This window comes from Salmo trutta, chromosome 30 (genome assembly GCF_901001165.1).
Source record: "Salmo trutta chromosome 30, fSalTru1.1, whole genome shotgun sequence".
Classification (NCBI taxonomy): Eukaryota; Metazoa; Chordata; class Actinopteri; order Salmoniformes; family Salmonidae; genus Salmo; species Salmo trutta.
Genome location: NC_042986.1, coordinates 39556564 through 39570825, shown reverse-complemented (window position 1 = coordinate 39570825; position 14262 = coordinate 39556564). Strand labels below are relative to the sequence as shown.

General features: G+C 42.0%; 24 non-coding genes across 24 annotated transcripts; all 24 read left to right on the top strand.

Moving 5' to 3' along the window:
- The first annotated feature begins 114 nt into the window (after nt 1-114).
- trnah-gug (transfer RNA histidin (anticodon GUG)) lies at nt 115-187 on the top strand. Its single transcript has one exon. It is a non-coding gene; the product is annotated as a tRNA-His (tRNA).
- Nucleotides 188-716: 529 nt separating this feature from the next.
- On the top strand, nt 717-790 carry trnat-agu (transfer RNA threonine (anticodon AGU)). Its single transcript has one exon. It is a non-coding gene; the product is annotated as a tRNA-Thr (tRNA).
- A 302-nt stretch (nt 791-1092) lies between these two features.
- On the top strand, nt 1093-1164 carry trnah-gug (transfer RNA histidin (anticodon GUG)). The gene has a single exon. It is a non-coding gene; the product is annotated as a tRNA-His (tRNA).
- An 898-nt stretch (nt 1165-2062) lies between these two features.
- Nucleotides 2063-2134, top strand: trnah-gug (transfer RNA histidin (anticodon GUG)). Its single transcript has one exon. It is a non-coding gene; the product is annotated as a tRNA-His (tRNA).
- Nucleotides 2135-2663: 529 nt separating this feature from the next.
- On the top strand, nt 2664-2737 carry trnat-agu (transfer RNA threonine (anticodon AGU)). Its single transcript has one exon. It is a non-coding gene; the product is annotated as a tRNA-Thr (tRNA).
- A 302-nt stretch (nt 2738-3039) lies between these two features.
- trnah-gug (transfer RNA histidin (anticodon GUG)) lies at nt 3040-3111 on the top strand. The gene has a single exon. It is a non-coding gene; the product is annotated as a tRNA-His (tRNA).
- Nucleotides 3112-3640: 529 nt separating this feature from the next.
- trnat-agu (transfer RNA threonine (anticodon AGU)) lies at nt 3641-3714 on the top strand. The gene has a single exon. It is a non-coding gene; the product is annotated as a tRNA-Thr (tRNA).
- Nucleotides 3715-4015: 301 nt separating this feature from the next.
- trnah-gug (transfer RNA histidin (anticodon GUG)) lies at nt 4016-4087 on the top strand. Its single transcript has one exon. It is a non-coding gene; the product is annotated as a tRNA-His (tRNA).
- A 529-nt stretch (nt 4088-4616) lies between these two features.
- trnat-agu (transfer RNA threonine (anticodon AGU)) lies at nt 4617-4690 on the top strand. The gene has a single exon. It is a non-coding gene; the product is annotated as a tRNA-Thr (tRNA).
- Nucleotides 4691-4991: 301 nt separating this feature from the next.
- On the top strand, nt 4992-5063 carry trnah-gug (transfer RNA histidin (anticodon GUG)). Its single transcript has one exon. It is a non-coding gene; the product is annotated as a tRNA-His (tRNA).
- A 529-nt stretch (nt 5064-5592) lies between these two features.
- On the top strand, nt 5593-5666 carry trnat-agu (transfer RNA threonine (anticodon AGU)). The gene has a single exon. It is a non-coding gene; the product is annotated as a tRNA-Thr (tRNA).
- Nucleotides 5667-6556: 890 nt separating this feature from the next.
- On the top strand, nt 6557-6630 carry trnat-agu (transfer RNA threonine (anticodon AGU)). Its single transcript has one exon. It is a non-coding gene; the product is annotated as a tRNA-Thr (tRNA).
- Nucleotides 6631-6931: 301 nt separating this feature from the next.
- trnah-gug (transfer RNA histidin (anticodon GUG)) lies at nt 6932-7003 on the top strand. The gene has a single exon. It is a non-coding gene; the product is annotated as a tRNA-His (tRNA).
- Nucleotides 7004-7532: 529 nt separating this feature from the next.
- Nucleotides 7533-7606, top strand: trnat-agu (transfer RNA threonine (anticodon AGU)). Its single transcript has one exon. It is a non-coding gene; the product is annotated as a tRNA-Thr (tRNA).
- Nucleotides 7607-8508: 902 nt separating this feature from the next.
- On the top strand, nt 8509-8582 carry trnat-agu (transfer RNA threonine (anticodon AGU)). The gene has a single exon. It is a non-coding gene; the product is annotated as a tRNA-Thr (tRNA).
- Nucleotides 8583-8883: 301 nt separating this feature from the next.
- On the top strand, nt 8884-8955 carry trnah-gug (transfer RNA histidin (anticodon GUG)). The gene has a single exon. It is a non-coding gene; the product is annotated as a tRNA-His (tRNA).
- Nucleotides 8956-9484: 529 nt separating this feature from the next.
- On the top strand, nt 9485-9558 carry trnat-agu (transfer RNA threonine (anticodon AGU)). The gene has a single exon. It is a non-coding gene; the product is annotated as a tRNA-Thr (tRNA).
- Nucleotides 9559-9859: 301 nt separating this feature from the next.
- Nucleotides 9860-9931, top strand: trnah-gug (transfer RNA histidin (anticodon GUG)). Its single transcript has one exon. It is a non-coding gene; the product is annotated as a tRNA-His (tRNA).
- A 529-nt stretch (nt 9932-10460) lies between these two features.
- On the top strand, nt 10461-10534 carry trnat-agu (transfer RNA threonine (anticodon AGU)). Its single transcript has one exon. It is a non-coding gene; the product is annotated as a tRNA-Thr (tRNA).
- A 902-nt stretch (nt 10535-11436) lies between these two features.
- Nucleotides 11437-11510, top strand: trnat-agu (transfer RNA threonine (anticodon AGU)). The gene has a single exon. It is a non-coding gene; the product is annotated as a tRNA-Thr (tRNA).
- Nucleotides 11511-11811: 301 nt separating this feature from the next.
- On the top strand, nt 11812-11883 carry trnah-gug (transfer RNA histidin (anticodon GUG)). Its single transcript has one exon. It is a non-coding gene; the product is annotated as a tRNA-His (tRNA).
- A 529-nt stretch (nt 11884-12412) lies between these two features.
- Nucleotides 12413-12486, top strand: trnat-agu (transfer RNA threonine (anticodon AGU)). The gene has a single exon. It is a non-coding gene; the product is annotated as a tRNA-Thr (tRNA).
- Nucleotides 12487-12788: 302 nt separating this feature from the next.
- Nucleotides 12789-12860, top strand: trnah-gug (transfer RNA histidin (anticodon GUG)). The gene has a single exon. It is a non-coding gene; the product is annotated as a tRNA-His (tRNA).
- A 529-nt stretch (nt 12861-13389) lies between these two features.
- On the top strand, nt 13390-13463 carry trnat-agu (transfer RNA threonine (anticodon AGU)). Its single transcript has one exon. It is a non-coding gene; the product is annotated as a tRNA-Thr (tRNA).
- Nucleotides 13464-14262: the final 799 nt, after the last annotated feature.

Here is a 14262-nt window from a genome sequence, read left to right as displayed (position 1 = left end):
GTTCAACTGGTTCTTCAGTATATTCATTTCGAGCGCTAAATGAAAAGAGTTATCCAGCTTGTACACCTCTCTGTCAGAGCATGAGTAGGCTCCACAAGCACTCTCTGTTAGCTTGCCGTGATTGTATAGTGGTTAGTACTCTGCGTTGTGGCCTGCAGCAACCCCGGTTCGAATCCGGGTCACGGCACTTTGTTGCCATTTTGAAAGGGTTATATTTTGATTGAGTTGAAACTTACTCTGTGAGCTAAGAAACTCCCCGAAACGACCAAAATGATGAAGAAATAGTGTATGATTCTGAATGTTTACTCATATCTCGCGACACACCTATCACATGTCAATGCCCACTTTGGGTCCCAAACCATAGTTTAAGAATCCATGTCAGAGGATCTTGAGTTTATTCAGCTCGAGACCCAAATGAAAAATGTACTGTCCTCGAATGACCCAAATTAAGAAGAAATAGTACGTGACTACAAATGTTTACTGATATCTCGCTGCCCACCTCTCACATACTCAGGCCCACTTTGGGTCCCAAAACATAGCATAAGAAACCCTGTTGGTAGACAATTGAAGGTGTCCATATCGATTCCAAAATTAGTAAATACCATCTGTTTTGTGATGTGATTTTGCAAGACAGAGATATGGGTTAAATGAACGAGACTGGTTTGATTTAAATACGTGTGGCGGTGACCTTACCTGCATCAGATGTGATGTCTATGGGCGCTGTGGCTTAGTTGGTTAAAGCGCCTGTCTAGTAAACAGGAGATCCTGAGTTCGAATCTCAGCAGAGCCTTTTCAAGCAGGTCATTGAACACATTGATGGAAAAGGTCAGAGTGGAGGGCACTCTGCATTTCTCAACCAATGGGTTAACAGAATTAGGAGTGTTGAGAGAAGACTTGAGGAGGGTGCAATTGAGATATTCCAAATTCACGGAAAAAGAGAACTTTTTGAATGAATTACAACGTACCAACTGTCTGAAGTTCAACTGGTTACTTCAGTTTATTCATTTTGAGCGCTAAATGAAAAGAGTTATCCAGCTTGTACACCTCTCTGTCAGAGCATGAGTAGGCTCTACAAGCAATCTCTGTTAGCTTGCCGTGATCGTATAGTGGTTAGTACTCTGCGTTGTGGCCGCAGCAACCCCGGTTCGAATCCGGGTCACGGCACTTTGTTGCCATTTTGAAAGGGTTATATTTTGATTGAGTTGAAACTTACTCTGTGAGCTAAGAAACTCCCCGAAACGACCAAAATGATGAAGAAATAGTGTATGATTCTGAATGTTTACTCATATCTCGCTACACACCTATCACATGTCAATGCCCACTTTGGGTCCCAAACCATAGTTTAAGAATCCATGTCAGAGGATCTTGAGTTTATTCAGCTCAAGACCCAAATGAAAAATGTACTGTCCTCGAATGACCCAAATTAAGAAGAAATAGTATGTGACTTACAAATGTTTACTGATATCTCGCTGCCCACCTCTCACATACTCAGGCCCACTTTGGGTCCCAAAACATAGCATAAGAAACCCTGTTGCTAGACAATTGAAGGTGTCCATATCGATTCCAAATTAGTAAATACCATCTGTTTTGTGATGTGATTTTGCAAGACAGAGATATGGGTTAAATGAACTGAGACTGGTTTGATTTAAATACGTGTGGCGGTGACCTTACCTGCATCAGATGTGATGTCTATGGGCGCTGTGGCTTAGTTGGTTAAAGCGCCTGTCTAGTAAACAGGAGATCCTGAGTTTAGCAGAGCCTTTTCAAGCAGGTCATTGAACACATTGATGGAAAAGGTCAGAGTGGAGGGCACTCTGCATTTCTCAACCAATGGGTTAACAGAATTAGGAGTGTTGAGAGAAGACTTGAGGAGGGTGCAATTGAGATATTCCAAATTCACGGAAAAAGAGAACTTTTTGAATGAATTACAACGTACCAACTGTCTGAAGTTCAACTGGTACTTCAGTTTATTCATTTCGAGCGCTAAATGAAAAGAGTTATCCAGCTTGTACACCTCTCTGTCAGAGCATGAGTAGCCTCTACAAGCAATCTCTGTTAGCTTGCTGTGATCGTATAGTGGTTAGTACTCTGCGTTGTGGCCGCAGCAACCCCGGTTCGAATCCGGGTCACGGCACTTTGTTGCCATTTTGAAAGGGTTATATTTTGATTGAGTTGAAACTTACTCTGTGAGCTAAGAAACTCCCCGAAACGACCAAAATGATGAAGAAATAGTGTATGATTCTGAATGTTTACTCATATCTCGCGACACACCTATCACATGTCAAGGCCCACTTTGGGTCCCAAACCATAGTTTAAGAATCCATGTCAGAGGATCTTGAGTTTATTCAGCTCGAGACCCAAATGAAAAATGTACTGTCCTCGAATGACCCAAATTAAGAAGAAATAGTATGTGACTACAAATGTTTACTGATATCTCGCTGCCCACCTCTCACATACTCAGGCCCACTTTGGGTCCCAAAACATAGCATAAGAAACCCTGTTGCTAGACAATTGAAGGTGTCCATATCGATTCCAATATTAGTAAATAACATCTGTTTTGTGATGTGATTTTGCAAGACAGAGATATGGGTTAAATGAACGAGACAGGTTTGATTTAAATACGTGTGGCGGTGACCTTACCTGCATCAGATGTGATGTCTATGGGCGCTGTGGCTTAGTTGGTTAAAGCGCCTGTCTAGTAAACAGGAGATCCTGAGTTCGAATCTCAGCAGAGCCATTTTCAAGCAGGTCATTGAACACATTGATGGAAAAGGTCAGAGTGGAGGGCACTCTGCATTTCTCAACCAATGGGTTAACAGAATTAGGAGTGTTGAGAGAAGACTTGAGGAGGGTGCAATTGAGATATTCCAAATTCACGGAAAAAAAGAACTTTTTGAATGAATTACAACGTACCAACTGTCTGAAGTTCAACTGGTACTTCAGTTTATTCATTTCGAGCGCTAAATGAAAAGAGTTATCCAGCTTGTACACCTCTCTGTCAGAGCATGAGTAGGCTCCACAAGCACTCTCTGTTAGCTTGCCGTGATCGTATAGTGGTTAGTACTCTGCGTTGTGGCCGCAGCAACCCCGGTTCGAATCCGGGTCACGGCACTTTGTTGCCATTTTGAAAGGGTTATATTTTGATTGAGTTGAAACTTACTCTGTGAGCTAAGAAACTCCCCGAAACGACCAAAATGATGAAGAAATAGTGTATGATTCTGAATGTTTACTCATATCTCGCGACACACCTATCACATGTCAAGGCCCACTTTGGGTCCCAAACCATAGTTTAAGAATCCATGTCAGAGGATCTTGAGTTTATTCAGCTCGAGACCCAAATGAAAAATGTACTGTCCTCGAATGACCCAAATTAAGAAGAAATAGTATGTGACTTCAAATGTTTACTGATATCTCGCTGCCCACCTCTCACATACTCAGGCCCACTTTGGGTCCCAAAACATAGCATAAGAAACCCTGTTGCTAGACAATTGAAGGTGTCCATATCGATTCCAAAATTAGTAAATACCATCTGTTTTGTGATGTGATTTTGCAAGACAGAGATATGGGTTAAATGAACGAGACTGGTTTGATTTAAATACGTGTGGCGGTGACCTTACCTGCATCAGATGTGATGTCTATGGGCGCTGTGGCTTAGTTGGTTAAAGCGCCTGTCTAGTAAACAGGAGATCCTGAGTTCGAATCTCAGCAGAGCCTTTTCAAGCAGGTCATTGAACACATTGATGGAAAAGGTCAGAGTGGAGGGCACTCTGCATTTCTCAACCAATGGGTTAACAGAATTAGGAGTGTTGAGAGAAGACTTGAGGAGGGTGCAATTGAGATATTCCAAATTCACGGAAAAAGAGAACTTTTTGAATGAATTACAACGTACCAACTGTCTGAAGTTCAACTGGTACTTCAGTTTATTCATTTCGAGCGCTAAATGAAAAGAGTTATCCAGCTTGTACACCTCTCTGTCAGAGCATGAGTAGGCTCCACAAGCACTCTCTGTTAGCTTGCCGTGATCGTATAGTGGTTAGTACTCTGCGTTGTGGCTGCAGCAACCCTGGTTCGAATCCGGGTCACGGCACTTTGTTGCCATTTTGAAAGGGTTATATTTTGATTGAGTTGAAACTTACTCTGTGAGCTAAGAAACTCCCCGAAACGACCAAAATGATGAAGAAATAGTGTATGATTCTGAATGTTTACTCATATCTCGCGACACACCTATCACATGTCAATGCCCACTTTGGGTCCCAAACCATAGTTTAAGAATCCATGTCAGAGGATCTTGAGTTTATTCAGCTCGAGACCCAAATGAAAAATGTACTGTCCTCGAATGACCCAAATTAAGAAGAAATAGTATGTGACTACAAATGTTTACTGATATCTCGCTGCCCACCTCTCACATACTCAGGCCCACTTTGGGTCCCAAAACATAGCATAAGAAACCCTGTTGCTAGACAATTGAAGGTGTCCATATCGATTCCAATATTAGTAAATACCATCTGTTTTGTGATGTGATTTTGCAAGACAGAGATATGGGTTAAATGAACGAGACTGGTTTTATTTAAATACGTGTGGCGGTGACCTTACCTGCATCAGATGTGATGTCTATGGGCGCTGTGGCTTAGTTGGTTAAAGCGCCTGTCTAGTAAACAGGAGATCCTGAGTTCGAATCTCAGCAGAGCCTTTTCAAGCAGGTCATTGAACACATTGATGGAAAAGGTCAGAGTGGAGGGCACTCTGCATTTCTCAACCAATGGGTTAACAGAATTAGGAGTGTTGAGAGAAGACTTGAGGAGGGTGCAATTGAGATATTCCAAATTCACGGAAAAAGAGAACTTTTTGAATGAATTACAACGTACCAACTGTCTGAAGTTCAACTGGTTCTTCAGTTTATTCATTTCGAGCGCTAAATGAAAAGAGTTATCCAGCTTGTACACCTCTCTGTCAGAGCATGAGTAGGCTCTACAAGCAATCTCTGTTAGCTTGCCGTGATCGTATAGTGGTTAGTACTCTGCGTTGTGGCCGCAGCAACCCCGGTTCGAATCCGGGTCACGGCACTTTGTTGCCATTTTGAAAGGGTTATATTTTGATTGAGTTGAAACTTACTCTGTGAGCTAAGAAACTCCCCGAAACGACCAAAATGATGAAGAAATAGTGTATGATTCTGAATGTTTACTCATATCTCGCGACACACCTATCACATGTCAATGCCCACTTTGGGTCCCAAACCATAGTTTAAGAATCCATGTCAGAGGATCTTGAGTTTATTCAGCTCGAGACCCAAATGAAAAATGTACTGTCCTCGAATGACCCAAATTAAGAAGAAATAGTATGTGACTACAAATGTTTACTGATATCTCGCTGCCCACCTCTCACATACTCAGGCCCACTTTGGGTCCCAAAACATAGCATAAGAAACCCTGTTGCTAGACAATTGAAGGTGTCCATATCGATTCCAAAATTAGTAAATACCATCTGTTTTGTGATGTGATTTTGCAAGACAGAGATATGGGTTAAATGAACGAGACTGGTTTGATTTAAATACGTGTGGCGGTGACCTTACCTGCATCAGATGTGATGTCTATGGGCGCTGTGGCTTAGTTGGTTAAAGCGCCTGTGTAGTAAACAGGAGATCCTGAGTTCGAATCTCAGCAGAGCCTTTTCAAGCAGGTCATTGAACACATTGATGGAAAAGGTCAGAGTGGAGGGCACTCTGCATTTCTCAACCAATGGGTTAACAGAATTAGGAGTGTTGAGAGAAGACTTGAGGAGGGTGCAATTGAGATATTCCAAATTCACGGAAAAAGAGAACTTTTTGAATGAATTACAACGTACCAACTGTCTGAAGTTCAACTGGTACTTCAGTTTATTCATTTCGAGCGCTAAATGAAAAGAGTTATCCAGCTTGTACACCTCTCTGTCAGAGCATGAGTAGGCTCTACAAGCAATCTCTGTTAGCTTGCCGTGATCGTATAGTGGTTAGTACTCTGCGTTGTGGCTGCAGCAATCCGGGTCACGGCACTTTGTTGCCATTTTGAAAGGGTTATATTTTGTTTGACCTGAAACTTACTCTGTGAGCTAAGAAACTCCCCGAAACGACCAAAAAGATGAAGAAATAGTGTATGATTCTGAATGTTTACTCATATCTCGCGACACACCTATCACATGTCAATGCCCACTTTGGGTCCCAAACCATAGTTTAAGAATCCATGTCAGAGGATCTTGAGTTTATTCAGCTCGAGACCCAAATGAAAAATGTACTGTCCTCAAATGACCCAAATTAAGAAGAAATAGTATGTGACTACAAATGTTTACTGATATCTCGCTGCCCACCTCTCACATACTCAGGCCCACTTTGGGTCCCAAAACATAGCATAAGAAACCCTGTTGCTAGACAATTGAAGGTGTCCATATCGATTCCAAAATTAGTAAATACCATCTGTTTTGTGATGTGATTTTGCAAGACAGAGATATGGGTTAAATGAATGAGACTGGTTTGATATAAATACGTGTGGCGGTGACCTTACCTGCATCAGATGTGATGTCTATGGGCGCTGTGGCTTAGTTGGTTAAAGCGCCTGTCTAGTAAACAGGAGATCCTGAGTTTGAATCTCAGCAGAGCCATTTCAAGCAGGTCATTGAACACATTGATGGAAAAGGTCAGAGTGGAGGGCACTCTGCATTTCTCAACCAATGGGTTAACAGAATTAGGAATGTTGAGAGAAGACTTGAGGAGGGTGCAATTGAGATATTCCAAATTCACGGAAAAAGAGAACTTTTTGAATGAATTACAACGTACCAACTGTCTGAAGTTCAACTGGTACTTCAGTTTATTCATTTCGAGCGCTAAATGAAAAGAGTTATCCAGCTTGTACACCTCTCTGTCAGAGCATGAGTAGGCTCTACAAGCAATCTCTGTTAGCTTGCCGTGATCGTATAGTGGTTAGTACTCTGCGTTGTGGCTGCAGCAACCCCGGTTCGAATCCGGGTCACGGCACTTTGTTGCCATTTTGAAAGGGTTATATTTTGATTGAGTTGAAACTTACTCTGTGAGCTAAGAAACTCCCCGAAACGACCAAAATGATGAAGAAATAGTGTATGATTCTGAATGTTTACTCATATCTCGCGACACACCTATCACATGTCAATGCCCACTTTGGGTCCCAAACCATAGTTTAAGAATCCATGTCAGAGGATCTTGAGTTTATTCAGCTCGAGACCCAAATGAAAAATGTACTGTCCTCGAATGACCCAAATTAAGAAGAAATAGTATGTGACTACAAATGTTTACTGATATCTCGCTGCCCACCTCTCACATACTCAGGCCCACTTTGGGTCCCAAAACATAGCATAAGAAACCCTGTTGCTAGACAATTGAAGGTGTCCATATCGATTCCAATATTAGTAAATAACATCTGTTTTGTGATGTGATTTTGCAAGACAGAGATATGGGTTAAATGAACGAGACTGGTTTGATTTAAATACGTGTGGCGGTGACCTTACCTGCATCAGATGTGATGTCTATGGGCGCTGTGGCTTAGTTGGTTAAAGCGCCTGTCTAGTAAACAGGAGATCCTGAGTTCGAATCTCAGCAGAGCCTTTTCAAGCAGATCATTGAACTCATTGATGGAAAAGGTCAGAGTGGAGGGCACTCTGCATTTCTCAACCAATGGGTTAACAGAATTAGGAATGTTGAGAGAAGACTTGAGGAGGGTGCAATTGAGATATTCCAAATTCACGGAAAAAGAGAACTTTTTGAATGAATTACAACGTACCAACTGTCTGAAGTTCAACTGGTACTTCAGTTTATTCATTTCGAGCGCTAAATGAAAAGAGTTATCCAGCTTGTACACCTCTCTGTCAGAGCATGAGTAGGCTCTACAAGCAATCTCTGTTAGCTTGCCGTGATCGTGTAGTGGTTAGTACTCTGCGTTGTGGCTGCAGCAACCCTGGTTCGAATCTGGGTCACGGCACTTTGTTGCCATTTTGAAAGGGTTATATTTTGATTGAGTTGAAACTTACTCTGTGAGCTAAGAAACTCCCCGAAACGACCAAAATGATGAAGAAATAGTGTATGATTCTGAATGTTTACTCATATCTCGCGACACACCTATCACATGTCAATGCCCACTTTGGGTCCCAAACCATAGTTTAAGAATCCATGTCAGAGGATCTTGAGTTTATTCAGCTCGAGACCCAAATGAAAAATGTACTGTCCTCGAATGACCCAAATTAAGAAGAAATAGTATGTGACTACAAATGTTTACTGATATCTCGCTGCCCACCTCTCACATACTCAGGCCCACTTTGGGTCCCAAAACATAGCATAAGAAACCCTGTTGCTAGACAATTGAAGGTGTCCATATCGATTCCAATATTAGTAAATACCATCTGTTTTGTGATGTGATTTTGCAAGACAGAGATATGGGTTAAATGAACGAGACTGGTTTGATTTAAATACGTGTGGCGGTGACCTTACCTGCATCAGATGTGATGTCTATGGGCGCTGTGGCTTAGTTGGTTAAAGCGCCTGTCTAGTAAACAGGAGATCCTGAGTTCGAATCTCAGCAGAGCCTTTTCAAGCAGGTCATTGAACACATTGATGGAAAAGGTCAGAGTGGAGGGCACTCTGCATTTCTCAACCAATGGGTTAACAGAATTAGGAATGTTGAGAGAAGACTTGAGGAGGGTGCAATTGAGATATTCCAAATTCACGGAAAAAGAGAACTTTTTGAATGAATTACAACGTACAAACTGTCTGAAGTTCAACTGGTTCTTCAGTTTATTCATTTCGAGCGCTAAATGAAAAGAGTTATCCAGCTTGTACACCTCTCTGTCAGAGCATGAGTAGGCTCTACAAGCAATCTCTGTTAGCTTGCCGTGATCGTATAGTGGTTAGTACTCTGCGTTGTGGCTGCAGCAACCCTGGTTCGAATCTGGGTCACGGCACTTTGTTGCCATTTTGACAGGGTTATATTTTGATTGAGTTGAAACTTACTCTGTGAGCTAAGAAACTCCCCGAAACGACCAAAATGATGAAGAAATAGTGTATGATTCTGAATGTTTACTCATATCTCGCGACACACCTATCACATGTCAAGGCCCACTTTGGGTCCCAAACCATAGTTTAAGAATCCATGTCAGAGGATCTTGAGTTTATTCAGCTCGAGACCCAAATGAAAAATGTACTGTCCTCGAATGACCCAAATTAAGAAGAAATAGTATGTGACTACAAATGTTTACTGATATCTCGCTGCCCACCTCTCACATACTCAGGCCCACTTTGGGTCCCAAAACATAGCATAAGAAACCCTGTTGCTAGACAATTGAAGGTGTCCATATCGATTCCAATATTAGTAAATGACATCTGTTTTGTGATGTGATTTTGCAAGACAGAGATATGGGTTAAATGAACGAGACTGGTTTGATTTAAATACGTGTGGCGGTGACCTTACCTGCATCAGATGTGATGTCTATGGGCGCTGTGGCTTAGTTGGTTAAAGCGCCTGTCTAGTAAACAGGAGATCCTGAGTTCGAATCTCAGCAGAGCCTTTTCAAGCAGGTCATTGAACACATTGATGGAAAAGGTCAGAGTGGAGGGCACTCTGCATTTCTCAACCAATGGGTTAACAGAATTAGGAGTGTTGAGAGAAGACTTGAGGAGGGTGCAATTGAGATATTCCAAATTCACGGAAAAAGAGAACTTTTTGAATGAATTACAACGTACCAACTGTCTGAAGTTCAACTGGTACTTCAGTTTATTCATTTCGAGCGCTAAATGAAAAGAGTTATCCAGCTTGTACACCTCTCTGTCAGAGCATGAGTAGCCTCTACAAGCAATCCCTGTTAGCTTGCCGTGATCGTATAGTGGTTAGTACTCTGCGTTGTGGCCGCAGCAACCCCGGTTCGAATCCGGATCACGGCACTTCATTGCCATTTCGAAAGGGTTGTATTTTGATTGAGTTGAAACTTACTCTGTGAGCTAAGAAACTCCCCGAAACGACCAAAATGATGAAGAAATAGTGTATGATTCTGAATGTTTACTCATATCTCGCGACACACCTATCACATGTCAAGGCCCACTTTGGGTCCCAAACCATAGTTTAAGAATCCATGTCAGAGGATCTTGAGTTTATTCAGCTCGAGACCCAAATGAAAAATGTACTGTCCTCGAATGACCCAAATTAAGAAGAAATAGCACGTGACTACAAATGTTTACTGATATCTCGCTGCCCACCTCTCACATACTCAGGCCCACTTTGGGTCCCAAAACATAGCATAAGAAACCCTGTTGCTAGACAATTGAAGGTGTCCATATCGATTCCAATATTAGTAAATGACATCTGTTTTGTGATGTGATTTTGCAAGACAGAGATATGGGTTAAATGAACGAGACTGGTTTGATTTAAATACGTGTGGTGGTGACCTTACCTGCATCAGATGTGATGTCTATGGGCGCTGTGGCTTAGTTGGTTAAAGCGCCTGTCTAGTAAACAGGAGATCCTGAGTTCGAATCTCAGCAGAGCCTTTTCAAGCAGGTCATTGAACACATTGATGGAAAAGGTCAGAGTGGAGGGCACTCTGCATTTCTCAACCAATGGGTTAACAGAATTAGGAGTGTTGAGAGAAGACTTGAGGAGGGTGCAATTGAGATATTCCAAATTCACGGAAAAAGAGAACTTTTTGAATGAATTACAACGTACCAACTGTCTGAAGTTCAACTGGTTCTTCAGTTTATTCATTTCGAGCGCTAAATGAAAAGAGTTATCCAGCTTGTACACCTCTCTGTCAGAGCATGAGTAGGCTCTACAAGCAATCTCTGTTAGCTTGCCGTGATCGTGTAGTGGTTAGTACTCTGCGTTGTGGCTGCAGCAACCCTGGTTCGAATCTGGGTCACGGCACTTTGTTGCCATTTTGAAAGGGTTATATTTTGATTGAGTTGAAACTTACTCTGTGAGCTAAGAAACTCCCCGAAACGACCAAAATGATGAAGAAATAGTGTATGATTCTGAATGTTTACTCATATCTCGCGACACACCTATCACATGTCAATGCCCACTTTGGGTCCCAAACCATAGTTTAAGAATCCATATCAGAGGATCTTGAGTTTATTCAGCTCGAGACCCAAATGAAAAATGTACTGTCCTCGAATGACCCAAATTAAGAAGAAATAGTATGTGACTACAAATGTTTACTGATATCTCGCTGCCCACCTCTCACATACTCAGGCCCACTTTGGGTCCCAAAACATAGCATAAGAAACCCTGTTGCTAGACAATTGAAGGTGTCCATATCGATTCCAATATTAGTAAATGACATCTGTTTTGTGATGTGATTTTGCAAGACAGAGATATGGGTTAAATGAACGAGACTGGTTTGATTTAAATACGTGTGGCGGTGACCTTACCTGCATCAGATGTGCGGTCTATGGGCGCTGTGGCTTAGTTGGTTAAAGCGCCTGTCTAGTAAACAGGAGATCCTGAGTTCGAATCTCAGCAGAGCCTTTTCAAGCAGGTTATTGAACACATTGATGGAAAAGGTCAGAGTGGAGGGCACTCTGCATTTCTCAACCAATGGGTTAACAGAATTAGGAGTGTTGAGAGAAGACTTGAGGAGGGTGCAGATGAGATATTCCAAATTCACGGAAAAAGAGAACTTTTTGAATGAATTACAACGTACCAACTGTCTGAAGTTCAACTGGTACTTCAGTTTATTCATTTCGAGCGCTAAATGAAAAGAGTTATCCAGCTTGTACACCTCTCTGTCAGAGCCTGAGTAGCCTCTACAAGCAATCCCTGTTAGCTTGCCGTGATCGTATAGTGGTTAGTACTCTGCGTTGTGGCCGCAGCAACCCCGGTTCGAATCCGGGTCACGGCACTTCATTGCCATTTCGAAAGGGTTGTATTTTGATTGAGTTGAAACTTACTCTGTGAGCTAAGAAACTCCCCGAAACGACCAAAATGATGAAGAAATAGTGTATGATTCTGAATGTTTACTCATATCTCGCGACACACCTATCACATGTCAATGCCCACTTTGGGTCCCAAACCATAGTTTAAGAATCCATGTCAGAGGATCTTGAGTTTATTCAGCTCGAGACCCAAATGAAAAATGTACTGTCCTCGAATGACCCAAATTAAGAAGAAATAGTATGTGACTACAAATGTTTACTGATATCTCGCTGCCCACCTCTCACATACTCAGGCCCACTTTGGGTCCCAAAACATAGCATAAGAAACCCTGTTGCTAGACAATTGAAGGTGTCCATATCGATTCCAAAATTAGTAAATACCATCTGTTTTGTGATGTGATTTTGCAAGACAGAGATATGGGTTAAATGAACGAGACTGGTTTGATTTAAATACGTGTGGCGGTGACCTTACCTGCATCAGATGTGATGTCTATGGGCGCTGTGGCTTAGTTGGTTAAAGCGCCTGTCTAGTAAACAGGAGATCCTGAGTTCGAATCTCAGCAGAGCCTTTTCAAGCAGGTCATTGAACACATTGATGGAAAAGGTCAGAGTGGAGGGCACTCTGCATTTCTCAACCAATGGGTTAACAGAATTAGGAGTGTTGAGAGAAGACTTGAGGAGGGTGCAATTGAGATATTCCAAATTCACGGAAAAAGAGAACTTTTTGAATGAATTACAACGTACCAACTGTCTGAAGTTCAACTGGTTCTTCAGTTTATTCATTTCGAGCGCTAAATGAAAAGAGTTTATCCAGCTTGTACACCTCTCTGTCAGAGCATGAGTAGGCTCTACAAGCAATCTCTGTTAGCTTGCCGTGATCGTATAGTGGTTAGTACTCTGCGTTGTGGCCGCAGCAACCCTGGTTCGAATCCGGATCACGGCACTTCATTGCCATTTCGAAAGGGTTGTATTTTGATTGAGTTGAAACTTACTCTGTGAGCTAAGAAACTCCCCGAAACGACCAAAATGATGAAGAAATAGTGTATGATTCTGAATGTTTACTCATATCTCGCGACACACCTATCACATGTCATTGCCCACTTTGGGTCCCAAACCATAGTTTAAGAATCCATGTCAGAGGATCTTGAGTTTATTCAGCTCGAGACCCAAATGAAAAATGTACTGTCCTCGAATGACCCAAATTAAGAAGAAATAGTACGTGACTACAAATGTTTACTGATATCTCGCTGCCCACCTCTCACATACTCAGGCCCACTTTGGGTCCCAAAACATAGCATAAGAAACCCTGTTGCTAGACAATTGAAGGTGTCCATATCGATTCCAATATTAGTAAATGACATCTGTTTTGTGATGTGATTTTGCAAGACAGAGATATGGGTTAAATGAACGAGACTGGTTTGATTTAAATACGTGTGGCGGTGACCTTACCTGCATCAGATGTGATGTCTATGGGCGCTGTGGCTTAGTTGGTTAAAGCGCCTGTCTAGTAAACAGGAGATCCTGAGTTCGAATCTCAGCAGAGCCTTTTCAAGCAGGTCATTGAACACATTGATGGAAAAGGTCAGAGTGGAGGGCACTCTGCATTTCTCAACCAATGGGTTAACAGAATTAGGAGTGTTGAGAGAAGACTTGAGGAGGGTGCAATTGAGATATTCCAAATTCACGGAAAAAGAGAACTTTTTGAATGAATTACAACGTACCAACTGTCTGAAGTTCAACTGGTTACTTCAGTTTATTCATTTCGAGCGCTAAATGAAAAGAGTTATCCAGCTTGTACACCTCTCTGTCAGAGCATGAGTAGGCTCTACAAGCACTCTCTGTTAGCTTGCCGTGATCGTATAGTGGTTAGTACTCTGCGTTGTGGCGCAGCAACCCCGGTTCGAATCCGGGTCACGGCACTTTGTTGCCATTTTGAAAGGGTTATATTTTGATTGAGTTGAAACTTACTCTGTGAGCTAAGAAACTCCCCGAAACGACCAAAATGATGAAGAAATAGTGTATGATTCTGAATGTTTACTCATATCTCGCGACACACCTATCACATGTCAATGCCCACTTTGGGTCCCAAACCATAGTTTAAGAATCCATGTCAGAGGATCTTGAGTTTATTCAGCTCGAGACCCAAATGATAAATGTACTGTCCTCGAATGACCCAAATTAAGAAGAAATAGTATGTGACTACAAATGTTTACTGATATCTCGCTGCCCACCTCTCACATACTCAGGCCCACTTTGGGTCCCAAAACATAGCATAAGAAACCCTGTTGCTAGACAATTGAAGGTGTGCATATCGATTCCAATATTAGTAAATGACATCTGTTTTG